Source organism: Chiloscyllium plagiosum, unplaced genomic scaffold, assembly GCF_037043375.1.
Source record: "Chiloscyllium plagiosum isolate Xiang-an unplaced genomic scaffold, Cpla_swu_hap1 HiC_scaffold_18, whole genome shotgun sequence".
Lineage (NCBI taxonomy): Eukaryota > Metazoa > Chordata > Chondrichthyes > Orectolobiformes > Hemiscylliidae > Chiloscyllium > Chiloscyllium plagiosum.
In genome coordinates, this window is record NW_028270156.1 from 72,345,064 (window position 1) to 72,363,203 (window position 18,140).

Below are 18,140 nucleotides of genomic sequence, written 5' to 3' on the forward strand. Positions count from 1 at the left end.
AATTAGGGCTAGGATTAGTTAAGATTAAGGTTAGATTTAGGGTCAAGGATAGGAAAAGTTAGGGTAAGATTTCGGGTTAGTTTGAGTAACGGTAAGGGTTAGGGCTAGGTTTCGTATTTGGGTTAGATAAGATGAGGGTTAAGATAAGTGTTAGAGCTAAGGTCATGGTTAGGGTTAGAGTTAGGGTCAAGATTAGGCCTTGGGTGTGTTAGGGAAATGGTTAGGATAAGATAGGTTTAGGGTTATGGTTAGAGATAGGTTAATGGTTAATGTTAGACTAGGGTTAGGGTTAGTACGAGTAAGGGTAAGGTTTAGAGTTCGGGTTCAGGTTAGGGTTAATTAGAATTAGGGTTTGGGTAACAGCTAGGGTAAGGGTTAGGGCAAGGGTTAGGGTAAGCCTTATGATTAGGGTCAAGATTGGGATTAGAATTAGGGTTAGCGTTAGGTTTAAGGTTAGGAGTGGGGTTAGTTAGGATTAGGGTTTGTTTAAGTGTTAATGTTAGGGTTGGGGTTGGGATTGGGACTTAGTATAGGGTAGGTCTAGGTTTAGGGTTCTGTATAGGATTATGTTTAGGGTTCAGGTTAGCATTAGGATTTGGGTTAGAGTTAGAGTTACAGCTACTAGACAGAATGGACCATCTGTCCCATTTAGTTTTCTCGTGAGCTCCAACTTACCTTTCATTCAAATCGGATGGGTCACACACCCCACGACCTGATGAATTTGCAGAAGTTGGGTCAATACAGAGGAAAAAGGCTCTTTACAGGTCGATATCCACATTTCTTTATGTGTCATCATTGATTTTAGTGCATCTTGATATTTTACTACTCTGAGTTTTGTGCCATGTCAAGATGATTGCAGTAAATGTGGTTATGTACACACAAGATTCGAACTGAGATTGGCTTTCAGTTCAGAATCGAAAGGGGGTTAGGGATGAAAAAAAATCCCAAGAATAACTCAAGCCAAAGTACACAACAGCTAAGTCAATAGAACAGCAAAATAGTTGACAGCTTCTCATAATCCAAACAGAATTGGGTTTAGTACAAAAGAAGTGCCTATCCCAAATTGGCGAAGGTTTCACTTGCCATGAAGCAGCAGAAACTGAAGTGAGCCAAAGTGGAACTCTAACAGCCTGAGAGCTTTAAAAGCAATTGGGAATCGAAGAAAAGATAATGAGCAGAAAAAAAGAGGATGTGATAGAGGTTGTCAGGTAAATCAAGGCCAACAGTGAAAGATTCTTATAAATATATGAAGATAAAGGGAGTGATAAGGAGAAATGTGGGCCCGTTGCTAGATGCTAGACTGATTATAATAAATAAATAAATAAGCAGATTGTTGACTGAGAATTTGTAAACATTTTCACAGCACAGAAAGGGAACTAAACTAATATTGGAAAGAACAATGAAATTGAACAATTTAAAGGACCCAATGTTTTGTACCTTGGTCCAACAAGTCCGTGCTGACCATAATCCCAAACTAAACTAGTCCCACCTGCCTGCATTTAGCCCATACCCCTCCAAACATTTCTTATTCACAAACTATGGGGCGGCACGGTGGCACAGTGCTGCCTCACAGTGCCAGATACCCGGGTTCAATTCCTGCCTCGGGCAGCTGTCTGTGTGGAGTTTGCACGTTCTCCCCGTGTCTGCGCAGGTTTCCTCTGGGTGCTCCGGTTTCCTCCCACAATGTGCAGGTTAGGTGAATTGGCCATGCTAAATTACCCATAATGTTAGGTGTAGGGGAATGGGTTGCTCTTCAGAGACTCGATGTGGACTTGTTGGGCCGAAGGGCCTGTTTCCACGCTGTAAGTAATCTAAATCTAAACCTATCGGAACTTTTTTAAACATTGTGATTGTAGCTGCATCCACTACTGGAAGTTCGTTCTACACACAAACCACTTGCTGTGTCCCCTTAAAAATATACTCTTTAGCTTTGAAATCCCCCACCCTTGGAAAAGATACCTGCTATTCACCTTAACGATACCCCCCATGGTTTTATAAACCTCAAAAAGGTCCCTAACCTCCCACACTCCACGGAGAAGGTCCCAGCCTCTCCAGCCTCCCACTATACTTCAAGCCCTCCATTCCTGGTAACATCCTGCTAATTCTCTTCTGCACCCTCTCCAGTGCATTAATACCTTTCCTGTAATAGGGTGACCAGAACAGGACACAGAATTACTCTGTACAACCTCAAGATGACAGCCCAGCTTCTATACTCAAGGCTCTGAGCACAGAAAGGCAACTAAACTAATATTGGAAAGAACAATGATATTGAACAATTTAAAGGACCCAATGTTTTGTACTAAATGCCTTCTTAATCACCCTGTCGATATGTGATGCAAACTTATGTCATTGAATCCAATATCAGTTTGTCTGGTACATAGCTGAATCAACAAATAAAGAAATAATAATCGAAGATTTAGAAATCATAATATGGTTAGGCAGAAAATATGATTTATGACATGGAGATCATGACTGACAAATCTCTAAGATTTTTGAGCATTTGTTGAGGTGCTTAGCTAAAGAAGGACCTGTAAATGGAGGATTTGATTTACTTCCATATAACAAGTGATCACACAAGATAAGGTTTCATGGGTCCAGGGAATAATGCACTAATCTGGACGGAGGAGAACAGCAAAAGGAACAAGCAACAGGATTAAATGAGCTATTTTCAGATGAACAGACTATCAATAATGTACTGGATCAGTGGTGCTGGAAGAGCACAGCAATTCAGGCAGCATCCGAGGACAGGCAAAATCGACGTTTCGGGCAAAAGCCCTTCATCAGGAAGGGCTTTTGCCCGAAACGTCGATTTTGCCTGTCCTCGGATGCTGCCTGAATTGCTGTGCTCTTCCAGCACCACTGATCCAGAATCTGGTTTCCAGCATCTGCAGTCATTGTTTTTACCTTATCAATAATGTAGTACTGCCCAGAATAGTACTGGGTCCTCAGCTATTTATAATCTATAACAGTGACTTTGATGAAGAGATCAGCTTTAATGCATCCATGTTTGTTGTGGTATCAAGTGAGATGGAAGTGTGATGGTGTAAGGTGGCCCCATTAGGACAGTCTGTCTTTGCAATCCAGCAGTCCTTTCAGACTTTCTGCATTATACAATGCCTGCCAAGGTTTTGACTATCTACATCCCTTGGAACACACTTTGTGTCTTCCTCACAGTTTGCTTTCAGATCTATCTATATCATCAGCCATTCTCTACATCCAAGTCATTGATATAGAACCTAATTAGTCGAGGCTCCAGTCCTGATCCCAATGGCACTCCACCTAATTGCAGTTTGCCCACCAGAAGTGAACTATTTATCCAAAAATCTCACTCCCCTGTTCTTCATCCATGGTTTTCACTCCAAGGGTCAGGTCATGAGTGAGTCAGGTCCTCCACCTCTAGAAATGGCTGTTGAGGGGGTGGGTGTGGAGATGCGATGGTTAAAAAAAAAAACCTACCTTGGTTCTTCAAGGTTTTATTATGACTTTATAAATGGAATATGACCTTGTAGCCATCAGTATCCATTCTGTCACTATCCCAAATGCCCCAGCATATCCTTCATCCCTTTATGCACTCAATGTTTCGCTGTCACCTCCATAGCTTTCAGAAAGGATAGACATAAAGAGACATGTAGAATTGAAAAACAAATCTAACAAATCTAGAATAACTCATGCACAGTCTACTGAGAAAAAAACCTCTCATTTTCAAAACATATTGAAAATGTCAAATTTTCATTACGTGATCAATTTTTTGCAAGAACAGACTTCTAAACCAAGACAGCTTATCGTTTAAAAGCCTCTTAAAACTCTCAAGCAAAATATGAACTCTACACTCTTTGTTGCCATAAATGGATTTTAGAAGTTTTGAATTTCAGCCAAGCATTTATTCACAACCTTCTGGAAATGTCAACATTGTAGTCAATAGAAACCGCAAGAACCGAGGGTTGTTAGTTTTTTTAAAGCTATATCAGATGGCCTGTAAGTCAATACACTTCAGAAGCAAGAACCTGCTCTGTAACCCAAACTGAAAGCTGAGAATTTTCCATTTTTCATTTTTAAAGAGTAGAGAATGTAAACAACTCAGAAAACAAGACTTCATTAGCCTTATTCACCTTTCACAAACATTTATGTGTCCTCTGTAAATTTATGACTCCCACACTATTGGCTAGGACCCTAATTGAAGCAAAACTCAGTCGCATTTCAAACGGTTCTATTGCATTTGCATTTCCAGCCTCCCTTCATATCCTGCACCCTTCCCCCATCCACAAAAAAAATGATCTGCCAGAAATGGGCTTGGAATGTCAGCATCTGCTATCCTTAAAGAGGTCATACAAATGTCCTGGAAATTAGGTCCCCAATCTCTGATCAATAGCTCCCCACACAAGCATTACTCAGTTTAGGGACTTTTTCACAGTTCTCTCAGCTAACTCTTCCTCACAGCAGATAACACACAGCCTTCCTACACAGTATAACCACTCAGCAAATGTACTTCAGGGCCTCTGTTAAGGCAGCAGTATGGCTAAGTGCTTTGAGCTCCAAGGAACCGTTTCTATCCCCCATTTTTATTCCATCGCATGGGGAGCTACTCTGCTTCCCAGCTTTTCCAGACTGGTGACATGCTGTGCTGCAAATTGCACAATAAGGATATTTATACAGGCTGTTTGCATGCATTCTGAGTTGCCCAGCAACCTGAATAAGATATTGATTGCAGTTCCCCCCTTAAGTACAGCAGTCTGATATTCCTTTGTGCGAGTTTTGACATCTTGATTCAATTGAATTACATGAGGTTTTGGCTCTTGATGAGAAATATCAAAATCTTATGATGAATGAAAGGCAAGTAAAGAATAAAAAAACATTTCTGTCAATAACGAAAAAAATGCACTTACTTTTTACAATGTGCAATCTGATAGACTTCCCATGGTGGCACTCGGATATGGATTGAACTGCAATCGAGAACAAAAGCAGCTTAGTTTCTTACTCTCTTTACTTTGAAAAGGCACCTCCACATTTCTCAAGAGCTGAACTGCAACAAGTAGATGGATACTTTATTTGGATTAGGCTGCAAGGTAGACATATCCTTTCTAGAGCTAAATATTGACCAGGATGAATAATGCAATTTTGGTCAATGATGTTAGCCAATGTGGGGTTGAAGTTCAGCTGAGGAAACTGTGTGGCCAATTGTGTTATGAAGTGCAATCTGTTTGGGTTATTGGCAGGGAATCAGATTCATCTCCCAACTTACAGCACGTCTATTTGACATGATTGAAGTAATCGAAAACCACAATTCAATACCAGCAAAATATCTCAGATTTAATTCCAGCACCTCAAGGAACTGAATGCCTTGGTCCTTCTCTTATGTTTCTATGGGATGACCTGAAAATGCCCGAAAATAAGGTATGCAGTCAACATCTCTTAACTCCTAACACCCAGTGAGCTGAAATGTGGGTCTGCCTTCTGTTCTAGATGTCAGAGTTAGGATCTTTAGACCTGGCCACACCAGGCTGAGTCAAATATAGGCTACATGTGAGCTCTGTGCTGTCTCCTCATTACTGTCCTTATGGGATGCGGTCAAGTGCCTGTAATTCAGTTCACAGCCTCTGACCTCTGCAGGATCGATTCGATGGTGCAGTCAGTTTTCTGTCTTTAAAGGTGACCTGTCTCCCTTTTGGAGAAGCTGCATTTAATAATATTTAAAATGCGGCAAAGTGAACGCTGATTCAAAGAGAAGGATCCAGGTTGACTGTTGCAAAGCTGGAAGGGTTAATGGTTATTGTGGGAAAGAGGAGAGAGGCTATGAGCCTTCAATGAAGTAAGGATCACCTTCACATAGGCAAGGGAAGAGATGGGCAGACATTGTTTTTTACCCTTTTAGCCCCAAGAATATACAAAAAAAGTGGATTAAGAACCACTTGCAACCTTTGGTCTTTCCTTGTTAATGGGCTGATGTCTTGTTGTGGCCTAGTGTTCTGTGAAGGCTCCAGCTTGGGGACTGTCAATAGGCACCTTTCTACTGTAGGTAAGGAAAGACTCTTGCTCACTTAATGCTGGAAGTCAGGCAAGCCTATGAAGTCACTGCCAATAAGGAAATCAGCCTTTCAGCTAACTTTCAGAGCCAAGAAACTTAAAATGAAGTATTTCATGACTTACGTCAGCATTACCATTGTCATCCAACTTAACAGCCTTCTCTTCACAGAACCCAGATACACATATCTTTATTCAACTTCTTTCTTTCACTCAATTCACATTTCTAATCTGTGTTTTGCTTTTCATTATGTTTAGCAGCTAATAAATCCACACTTTCTTTAACAGAAAGAAGCCTCGCTAACTTGAATTGAGAAAATCTATTTACAAGGAAAGGGATCATTATGAAATTAGTCTTGTGTGACCAATTGACAGCAGGGTTGAATTAATACAGTGAACCACTTATCCCTCTGCAAAAAAATGGAGGTACTGTTTCTAGAATTGAAATAGATTTGTGACCACACCCCACCTCCCTGCATAGTGTTAGGCGCATTAGTCAGAGGGAAATGGGTCCAGGTGGATTACTCATCGGTGTGGACTGCTTGGGCCAAAGGGCCTGTTTCCACACTGTAGGGAATCTAATCTTAAAAAAAAATTGGAGGAGGCAGTTGAGAGAACAGCTGCAGTTTCCTTAACAGTTTGATTGAATGTAAATTCTATTCATCCTATAACAGCTATCACATTATGGAGGCCCCTGTTGAGAAGGTGGAGAAACAAGTTGGAACAATAGAAGCAGCCTGAAAGGGTGCGGTCAAGCCCCCCTAGAACCAAGATTTTTAGTTTTAGCCTTCGGTAGCAGTCGCTGGGGTCTTTTTCTTCTTCTCGCTATTATAGCTAAAAGCTGGGATTCTTTTTCTGCTGCTAGAATTGCATGTAAGACAATCAATTTTACTGAGTTTGCCTTTCTCAAGTGTGTATTTATGGGATATTACTATATTGGAACAGTTAATTTGTAGAAGTTAATATATCTATTATTTTGTTATGCATTTGAATAGAGTAACAGTTAAGTCAACTCTTTCTTTTATTTTGTTTATATTTTACGAATAAAATGTGTTGTGTTTCAAACCTGGTATTTTGACCAATCAAATTGCCCCTGAAACACAACGCCTTACACTTATATTTAAAGTTAGAAATAGTTAGGGTCTAGATTATCTTCTGAATATATCTGAAAGAGTTTGATCTGGTCCATGATACAAGAAGTAGCATGTTGTTGAGAGATATGAGGGAGCTAAGATAGACGCTCAAAGATATCGGAGGTATGGATAGAAAGGCAGGAAGGAAAAGCATTTAAGGTCATTCTTTGGTAATGAGTGAGTACAGCAAAATGGAGCCAGCTGGACAACAACAGAGAGAGGCTTTTGAAGAGGACAATGCAGCCAATCATGTTACTGGCTGCAGACAGGTTCAAAAGGATGACTTTGGATGTTTTGCTAAGGTCAGAGCCACATAGCATGCTATTTGCAAGATTTATAAAGGATGTCTGTGGTTGGCAAATGTAGCTTTCAGGTCCCCGCCCCAAACTGAGATAATTCCACTGGCAAGATCTCCGACAAAAAAAAAGACCAAAATAATGTTCGAGGGAGTTTACTTCTAATGGTACAATATTCACAAAACTGAAAATCTGATGAAAGGAACAATTAAATGATAAAAAAAATCAAAGAATCGCACAAGCATACAGTTGCGAAATACAGCCTGATACAGATTGAACCTCCAACCATTTGAATGGCTCTGACAATGCTCCTTCCATGACTGTTCAGACACAGCACTGAATCCACTGGAAGTAAGCCAATCACAAACAGCTCAATAAAACCACGCACATTTATTCAGGTGGCACTGATCAGACAGAGATTTAATATTTCATCACTTTTGCAGGTCCCTCAGCTGCCTGTAAGCACAGACTGTACCATACAGGGCCCATGAGGCACGACTGGCAGGCAGCAGGTTGTTCAGGAATAGGAGCCTGGAACACACCCATTACAACATTGGACAGGGGGAACCTAGCAAATCATTCCCACCAGACTGGAGAGTAATCAGTACTGAACTCAGAGTGGCACTACTGCTAGACTCCAGAGAGACAAATACAACATTCCAGAGGGGTGGAGTGGGAGTGTGGGAAGATTAGGGTCAGACTGTGGGGTGATTAGGCCTGGACTGAAGGAGGATTAGAGATGGAGTGCAGGAGGGATTACAATTGGACTGTGGGGCAATTAGGATCAGACTGTGGGGTGATTCATGCTAGATTGTGGAATGATTAATACGGGGGTATGGAGCGATTAATACTGGAGTGAGGAGTGATTAATACTGGAGTGAGGAGTGATTAATACTGGAAGGAGGATTGATCAATAATGGAGAGTAGAAGGGATTAATTCTGGAGTGAGGACTTATCAATACTGAAGTGTGGATTGATTAAAACTGGAATATGGATAAATTGATACTGGAGTGTGAATTGAGCAATATTAGATTGATTAATATTGGAGTGAGGAATGATTAATGCTGGAGTGTGGATTGTTTAATACTAGAGAGTGGAGGGATTAATATTGGAGTGAAGATTGATTAATACTGGAGTGGGGGAGATTAATATTGGAGTGAGGAGTGATTAATACTGGAGCGGGAAGAGATTAATGCTGGAGTGAGAAGAGATTAATACTGGTGTGAGAAGATATTAATATTGGAGTATGGACTGATTAACACTGAAGTGAGGATTGATTAATACTAGAGTCAGGGGTGATTCATACTATAGTGGGGCGAGATTAATATTGGAGTGAAGAGTGAGTAATACTGGATTAGGGAGAGATTAATACTGGAGTGAGGAGAATTTAATACTGGAGTGAGGAGAATTTAATACTGGAGTGGAAAGAGATTACGACTGGGGTGAGGAGAGATAAACACTGGTGTGTGGAGAGATTAATACTGGAATGAGGAGAGAGTAATACAGGAGTATGGAGTGATTAATACTGGAGTGTAGAGAGATTAATACTGGAGTGAGGAGAGATTAATACAGGAGTATGGAGTGATTAATATTGGAGTGGGGAGAGATTAGTACTGGAGTGTGGAGTGATTAATACTGGAGTGTGGAGAGATTATCACTGGAGTGTGGAGAGATTATCACTGGAGTGTGGAGAGATTATCACTGGAGTGTGGAGTGATTAATACTGGAGTGTGGAGAGATTATCACTGGAGTGTGGAGAGATTATCATTGGAGTGAGGAGTGATTAATGCTGGAGTGTGGAATGATTAATACTGGAGTGCGGAGTGTTTAATACTGGAGTGAGGAAAAGTTAGTACTGGAGTATGGAGTGGTTAATGCTGGAGTGTGGAGTGATTACTACTGGAGTGTGGAGAGATTACTACTGGAGTATGGATAGATTATCACTGGAGTGTGGAGTGATTAATACTGGAGTGAGGAGTGAGTAATACTGGAAGGAGGATTGATCAATAATGGAGAGTAGAAGGGATTAATTCTGGAGTGAGGACTTATCAATACTGAAGTGTGGATTGATTAAATATGGAGTATGGATAAATTGATACTGGAGTGTGAATTGAGCAATACTAGATTGATTAATATTGGAGTGAGGAATGATTAATGCTGGAGTGTGGATTGTTTAATACTAGAGAGTGGAGGGATTAATTTTGGAGTGAAGATTGATTAATACTGGAGTGGGGGAGATTAATATTGGAGTGAGGAGTGATTAATACTGGAGCAGGAAGAGATTAATGCTGGAGTGAGAAGAGATTAATACTGGTGTGAGAAGATATTAATATTGGAGTATGGACTGATTAACACTGAAATGAGGATTGATTAATACTAGAGTCAGGGGTGATTCATACTATAGTGGGGCGAGATTAATATTGGAGTGAAGAGTGAGTAATACTGGATTAGGGAGAGATTAATACTGGAGTGAGGAGAATTTAATACTGGAGTGGAAAGAGATTATGACTGGGGTGAGGAGAATTTAATACTGGAGTGGAAAGAGATTACGACTGGGGTGAGGAGAGATTAACACTGGAGTGTGGAGAGATTAATACTGGAATGAGGAGAGAGTAATACAGGAGAATGGAGTGATTAATACTGGAGTGTAGAGAGATTAATACTGGAGTGAGGAGTGATTAATACTGGCATGTGGAGAGATTAATACTGGAGTGTGGAGAGATTATCACTGGAGTGTGGAGAGATTATCACTGGAGTGTGGAGAGATTATCATTGGAGTCTGGAGTGATTAATACTGGAGTGTGGAGTGATTAATACTGGAGTGTGGAGATATTATCATTGGAGTGAGGAGTGATTAATGCTGGAGTGTGGAATGATTAATACTGGAGTGCGGAGTGTTTAATACTGGAGTGAGGAGAAATTAGTACTGGAGTATGGAGTGGTTAATGCTGGAGTGTGGAGTGATTACTACTGGAGTGTGGAGAGATTACTACTGGAGTGTGGATGGATTATCACTGGAGTGTGGAGTAATTAATACTGGAGTGAGGAATGATTATCACTGGAGTATAGAGAGATTATCACTGGAGTGTGGAGAGATTATCACTGAGTGAGGAGTGATTAATACTGGAGTGTGGAGTAATTAATACTGGAGTGAGGAATGATTATCACTGGAGTATAGAGAGATTATCACTGGAGTGTGGAGAGATTATCACTGAGTGAGGAGTGATTAATACTGGAGTGTGGATTGATTAATATTGGAGTGGGGGGAGATTAGTACTGGAGTGTGGAGTAGTTAATACTGGAGTGTGGAGGGATTATCACTAGAGTGAGGAGTGATTAATACTGGAGTGTGAAGTGATTAATACTGGAGTGGGGAGAGATAAGTACTGGAGTATGTAGAGATTATCACAGGAGTGCGGAGAGATTATCACTGACTGGGGAGTGATTAATACTGGAGAGTGGAGTGATTAATACTGGAGTGGGGAGAGATTATCACTGGAGTGTGGAGTGATTAATACTGGAGTGTGGAGAGATTATCACTGGAGTGAGGAGTGATTAATACAGGAGTATGGAGTGATTAATACTGGAGTGTGGAGAGATTAATACTGGAGTGTGGAGTGATTAATACTGGCATGTGGAGAGATTAATGCTGGAGTGTGGAGAGATTATCACTGGAGTATGGAGAGATTATGACTGGAGTGTGGAGTGATTAATACTGGAGTGTGGTGAGATTAATACTGGATGAGAAGACATTAGTACTGGAGTGTGGAGTGATTAATACTGGAGTGTGGAGTGATAATCACTGAAATGAGGATTGACTAATACTGGTGTGTGGAGAGATAATCACTGAGTGAGGAGTGATTAATACTGGAGTGTGGAGTAATTAATACTGGAGTGTGGAGGGATTATCACTGGAGTGAGGAGTGATTAATACTGGAGTGTGGAGTGATTAATACTGGAGTGGGGAGAGATTAGTACTGGAGTATGGAGTGATTAATACTGGAGTGTGGAGAGATTATCACTGAGAGAGGAGTGATTAATACTGGAGTGTGGAGTGATTAATACTGGGGAGGGGAGAGACTAGTACTGGAGTGGGGAATGATTAATGCTGGAGTGTGGAGAGATTATCACTGGAGTGTGGAGTGATTAATACTGGAGTGAGGAATGATTATCACTGGAGTATGGAGAGATTATCACAGGAGTCTGGAGAGATTATCACCGAGTGAGGAGTTATTAATACTGGATTGTGGGGTAATTAATACTGGAGTGTGTAGGGATTATCACTGGATTTATGAGTGATTAATACTGGAGTGTGGAGGGATTATCACTGGAGTGAGGAGTGATTAATACTGGAGTGTGCAGTGATTAATACTGAATTGTGGAGTAATTAATACTGGAGTGTGTAGGGATTATCACTGGAGTGTGGAGTTATTAATACTGGAGTGTGGAGGGATTATCACTGGAGTGTGGAGTGATTAATACTGGAGTGTGGAATGATTAAAACTGGAGTGGGGAGAGATTAATACTGGAGTGGGGAGAGATTAGTACTGGAGTATGGAGAGATTATCACTGGAGTGTGGAGCGATTATCACTGGAGTGAGGAGTGATTAATACTGGAGTGTGGAGTGATTAATACTGGAGTGGGGAGAGATTAGTACTGGAGTATGGAGCGATTAATACTGGAGTGTGGAATGATTATCACTGGAGTGTGGAGTGATTAATACTGGAGTGTGGAGTGATTAAAACTGGAGTGGGGAGAGATTAATACTGGAGTGGGGAGAGATTAGTACTGGAGTATAGAGAGATTATCACTGGAGTGTGGAGCGATTATCACTGAGTGAGGATTGATTAATTCTGGAGTGTGGAGTAATTAATACTGGAGTGTGGAGAGATTATCACTGGAGTGAGGAGTGATTAATACTGGAGTGTGGAGTGATTAATACTGGAGTGGGGAGAGATTAGTACTGGAGTATGGAGAGATTATCACTGGAGTATGGAGCGATTATCACTGAGTGAGGAGTGATTAATGCTGGAGTGTGGAGTAATTAATACTGGAGTGTGTAGGGATTATCACTGGAGTGAGGAGTGATTAATACTGGAGTGTGGAGTGATTAATACTGGAGTGGGGAGAGATTAGTTCTGGAGTGTGGAGTGATTAATACTGGAGTGTGGAGAGATTATCACTAGAGTGAGGAGTGATTAATACTGGAGTGTGGAGTGATTAATACTGGAGTGGGGAGTGATTAATACTGGAGTGGGGAGAGATTAGCACTGGAGTGGGGAGTGAATAATGCTGGAGTGTGGAGAGATTATCACTGGAGTGGGGAGTGATTAATACTGGAGTGTGGAGTGATAATTACTGGTGTGATGAGTGATTAATACTGGCATGTGGAGTGATAATTACTGGAGTGATGAGTGATTAATACTGGAGTGAGGAGTGAGTAATACTGGAGTGTGGAGAGATTATCACTGGAGTGTGAAGAGGTTAACACTGGAATGAGGAGAGATTAGTATTGGAGTGTGGAGTGATTAATACTGGATTAAGGAGAGATTAGTACTGGAGTGTGGAGTGGTTAATACTGGATTAAGGAGAGATTAGTACTGGAGTGTGGAGTTGTTAATGCTGGAGTGTGGAGTGATTAATACTGGAGTGTGGTGAGATTAATACTGGATGAGGAGACATTAGTACTGGAGTGTGGAGTGATTAATATTGGAGTGCGGAGTAATTAATACTGGAGTGTGGAGGGATTATCACTGGAGTGTGGAGTGATTAATACTGGAGTGTGGAGTGATTAATACTGGAGTGGGGAGAGATTAGCACTGGAGTGTGGAGTGATTAATACTGGAGTATGGAGAGATTATTACTGGAGTGAGGAGTGATTAATACTGGAGTGTGGAGTGATTAATACTGGAGTGGGGAGAGATTAATACTGGAGTGTGGAGTGATTAATACTGGAGTGTGGAGAGATTATCACTGGAGTGAGGAGTGATTAATACTGGAGTGTGGAGTGATTAATACTGGAGTGGGGAGAGATTATCACTGGAGTGGGGAATGATTAATACTGGAGTGTGGAGTGATAATTACTGGAGTGATAAGTGATTAGTACTGGAGTGTGGAGTGATTAATACTGGAGTGAGGAGTGAGCAATACTGGAGTGTGGAGAGATTATCACTGTAGTAAGGTGTGATTAATACTGGAGTGTGGAGAGATTATCACTGGAGTGTTAAGAGGTTAACACTGGAGTGAGGAGAGATTATATTGGAGTGTGGAGTGATTAATACTTGATTAAGGAGATATTAGTCCTGGAGTGTGGAGTTGTTAATGCTGGAGTGTGGAGTGATTAATACTGTAGTGGGATGAGATTAATACTGGATGAGGAGACATTAGTACTGGAGTGTGGAGTGATTAATACTGGAGTGTGGAGTGATAATTACTGGAATGAGGATTGACTAATACTGGTGTGTGGAGAGATTATCACTGGAGTGAGGAGTGATTAATACTGGAGTGTGAAGAGGTTAATACTGGAGTGAGGAGAGATTAGTACTGGAGTGTGGAGTGATTAATACCGGAGTGTGGAGTGATTAATACTGGAGTGTGTAGTGATTAAAACTGGAGTGGGGAGAGATTAATACTGGAGTGGGGAGAGATTAGTACTGGAGTATGGAGAGATTATCACTGGAGTGTGGAGCGATTATCACTGGAGTGAGGAGTGATTAATACTGGAGTGTGGAGTGATTAATACTGGAGTGGGGAGAGATTAGTACTGGAGTATGGAGCGATTAATACTGGAGTGTGGAATGATTATCACTGGAGTGTGGAGTGATTAATACTGGAGTGTGGAGTGATTAAAACTGGAGTGGGGAGAGATTAATACTGGAGTGGGGAGAGATTAGTACTGGAGTATAGAGAGATTATCACTGGAGTGTGGAGCGATTATCACTGAGTGAGGATTGATTAATTCTGGAGTGTGGAGTAATTAATACTGGAGTGTGGAGAGATTATCACTGGAGTGAGGAGTGATTAATACTGGAGTGTGGAGTGATTAATACTGGAGTGGGGAGAGATTAGTACTGGAGTATGGAGAGATTATCACTGGAGTATGGAGCGATTATCACTGAGTGAGGAGTGATTAATGCTGGAGTGTGGAGTAATTAATACTGGAGTGTGTAGGGATTATCACTGGAGTGAGGAGTGATTAATACTGGAGAGTGGAGTGATTAATACTGGAGTGGGGAGAGATTAGTTCTGGAGTGTGGAGTGATTAATACTGGAGTGTGGAGAGATTATCACTGGAGTGAGGAGTGATTAATACTGGAGTGTGGAGTGATTAATACTGGAGTGGGGAGTGATTAATACTGGAGTGGGGAGAGATTAGCACTGGAGTGGGGAGTGAATAATGCTGGAGTGTGGAGAGATTATCACTGGAGTGGGGAGTGATTAATACTGGAGTGTGGAGTGATAATTACTGGAGTGATGAGTGATTAATACTGGCGTGTGGAGTGATAATTACTGGAGTGATGAGTGATTAATACTGGAGTGAGGAGTGAGTAATACTGGAGTGTGGAGAGATTATCACTGTAGTAAGGAGTGATTAATACTGGAGTGTGGAGAGATTATCACTGGAGTGTGAAGAGGTTAACACTGGAATGAGGAGAGATTAGTATTGGAGTGTGGAGTGATTAATACTGGATTAAGGAGAGATTAGTACTGGAGTGTGGAGTGGTTAATACTGGATTAAGGAGAGATTAGTACTGGAGTGTGGAGTTGTTAATGCTGGAGTGTGGAGTGATTAATACTGGAGTGTGGTGAGATTAATACTGGATGAGGAGACATTAGTACTGGAGTGTGGAGTGATTAATACTGGAGTGTGGAGAGATTATCACTGAGTGAGGAGTGATTAATACTGGAGTGTGGAGTAATTAATATTGGAGTGCGGAGTAATTAATACTGGAGTGTGGAGGGATTATCACTGGAGTGTGGAGTGATTAATACTGGAGTGTGGAGTGATTAATACTGGAGTGGGGAGAGATTAGCACTGGAGTGTGGAGTGATTAATACTGGAGTATGGAGAGATTATTACTGGAGTGAGGAGTGATTAATACTGGAGTGTGGAGTGATTAATACTAGAGTGGGGAGAGATTAGTACTGGAGTGTGGAGTGATTAATACTGGAGTGTGGAGAGATTATCACTGGAGTGAGGAGTGATTAATACTGGAGTGTGGAGTGATTAATACTGGAGTGGGGAGAGATTATCACTGGAGTGGGGAATGATTAATACTGGAGTGTGGAGTGATAATTACTGGAGTGATGAGTGATTAGTACTGGAGTGTGGAGTGATTAATACTGGAGTGAGGAGTGAGTAATACTGGAGTGTGGAGAGATTATCACTGTAGTAAGGTGTGATTAATACTGGAGTGTGGAGAGATTATCACTGGAGTGTGAAGAGGTTAACACTGGAGTGAGGAGAGATTATATTGGAGTGTGGAGTGATTAATACTTGATTAAGGAGAGATTAGTCCTGGAGTGTGGAGTTGTTAATGCTGGAGTGTGGAGTGATTAATACTGTAGTGTGGTGAGATTAATACTGGATGAGGAGACATTAGTACTGGAGTGTGGAGTGATTAATACTGGAGTGTGGAGTGATAATTACTGGAATGAGGATTGACTAATACTGGTGTGTGGAGAGATTATCACTGGAGTGAGGAGTGATTAATACTGGAGTGTGAAGAGGTTAATACTGGAGTGAGGAGAGATTAGTACTGGAGTGTGGAGCGATTAATACTGGAGTGTGGAATGATTATCACTGGAGTGTGGAGTGATTAATACTGGAGTGTGGAGTGATTAAAACTGGAGTGGGGAGAGATTAATACTGGAGTGGGGAGAGATTAGTACTGGAGTATAGAGAGATTATCACTGGAGTGTGGAGCGATTATCACTGAGTGAGGATTGATTAATTCTGGAGTGTGGAGTAATTAATACTGGAGTGTGGAGAGATTATCACTGGAGTGAGGAGTGATTAATACTGGAGTGTGGAGTGATTAATACTGGAGTGGGGAGAGATTAGTACTGGAGTATGGAGAGATTATCACTGGAGTATGGAGCGATTATCACTGAGTGAGGAGTGATTAATGCTGGAGTGTGGAGTAATTAATACTGGAGTGTGTAGGGATTATCACTGGAGTGAGGAGTGATTAATACTGGAGAGTGGAGTGATTAATACTGGAGTGGGGAGAGATTAGTTCTGGAGTGTGGAGTGATTAATACTGGAGTGTGGAGAGATTATCACTGGAGTGAGGAGTGATTAATACTGGAGTGTGGAGTGATTAATACTGGAGTGGGGAGTGATTAATACTGGAGTGGGGAGAGATTAGCACTGGAGTGGGGAGTGAATAATGCTGGAGTGTGGAGAGATTATCACTGGAGTGGGGAGTGATTAATACTGGAGTGTGGAGTGATAATTACTGGAGTGATGAGTGATTAATACTGGCGTGTGGAGTGATAATTACTGGAGTGATGAGTGATTAATACTGGAGTGAGGAGTGAGTAATACTGGAGTGTGGAGAGATTATCACTGTAGTAAGGAGTGATTAATACTGGAGTGTGGAGAGATTATCACTGGAGTGTGAAGAGGTTAACACTGGAATGAGGAGAGATTAGTATTGGAGTGTGGAGTGATTAATACTGGATTAAGGAGAGATTAGTACTGGAGTGTGGAGTGGTTAATACTGGATTAAGGAGAGATTAGTACTGGAGTGTGGAGTTGTTAATGCTGGAGTGTGGAGTGATTAATACTGGAGTGTGGTGAGATTAATACTGGATGAGGAGACATTAGTACTGGAGTGTGGAGTGATTAATACTGGAGTGTGGAGAGATTATCACTGAGTGAGGAGTGATTAATACTGGAGTGTGGAGTAATTAATATTGGAGTGCGGAGTAATTAATACTGGAGTGTGGAGGGATTATCACTGGAGTGTGGAGTGATTAATACTGGAGTGTGGAGTGATTAATACTGGAGTGGGGAGAGATTAGCACTGGAGTGTGGAGTGATTAATACTGGAGTATGGAGAGATTATTACTGGAGTGAGGAGTGATTAATACTGGAGTGTGGAGTGATTAATACTAGAGTGGGGAGAGATTAGTACTGGAGTGTGGAGTGATTAATACTGGAGTGTGGAGAGATTATCACTGGAGTGAGGAGTGATTAATACTGGAGTGTGGAGTGATTAATACTGGAGTGGGGAGAGATTATCACTGGAGTGGGGAATGATTAATACTGGAGTGTGGAGTGATAATTACTGGAGTGATGAGTGATTAGTACTGGAGTGTGGAGTGATTAATACTGGAGTGAGGAGTGAGTAATACTGGAGTGTGGAGAGATTATCACTGTAGTAAGGTGTGATTAATACTGGAGTGTGGAGAGATTATCACTGGAGTGTGAAGAGGTTAACACTGGAGTGAGGAGAGATTATATTGGAGTGTGGAGTGATTAATACTTGATTAAGGAGAGATTAGTCCTGGAGTGTGGAGTTGTTAATGCTGGAGTGTGGAGTGATTAATACTGTAGTGTGGTGAGATTAATACTGGATGAGGAGACATTAGTACTGGAGTGTGGAGTGATTAATACTGGAGTGTGGAGTGATAATTACTGGAATGAGGATTGACTAATACTGGTGTGTGGAGAGATTATCACTG

General features: G+C 41.3%; 1 protein-coding gene across 10 annotated transcripts in view; it reads right to left on the bottom strand.

The window, feature by feature from the left end:
* LOC122557976 (tetraspanin-18B-like) overlaps positions 1–18,140 on the bottom strand; it is a 232,561-nt gene that overhangs the window by 187,223 nt on the left and 27,198 nt on the right. For 8 of the 10 annotated variants that reach the window (XM_087996175.1, XM_087996177.1, XM_087996167.1 and 5 more), the window contains exon 2: positions 4,884–4,940. The exons of the other annotated variants lie outside the window; for them this stretch is intronic. The gene's annotated coding sequence lies outside the window, so the exon portion shown is untranslated. The remainder of the gene's footprint in view (positions 1–4,883; positions 4,941–18,140) is intronic. 10 annotated transcript variants of the gene reach the window in all.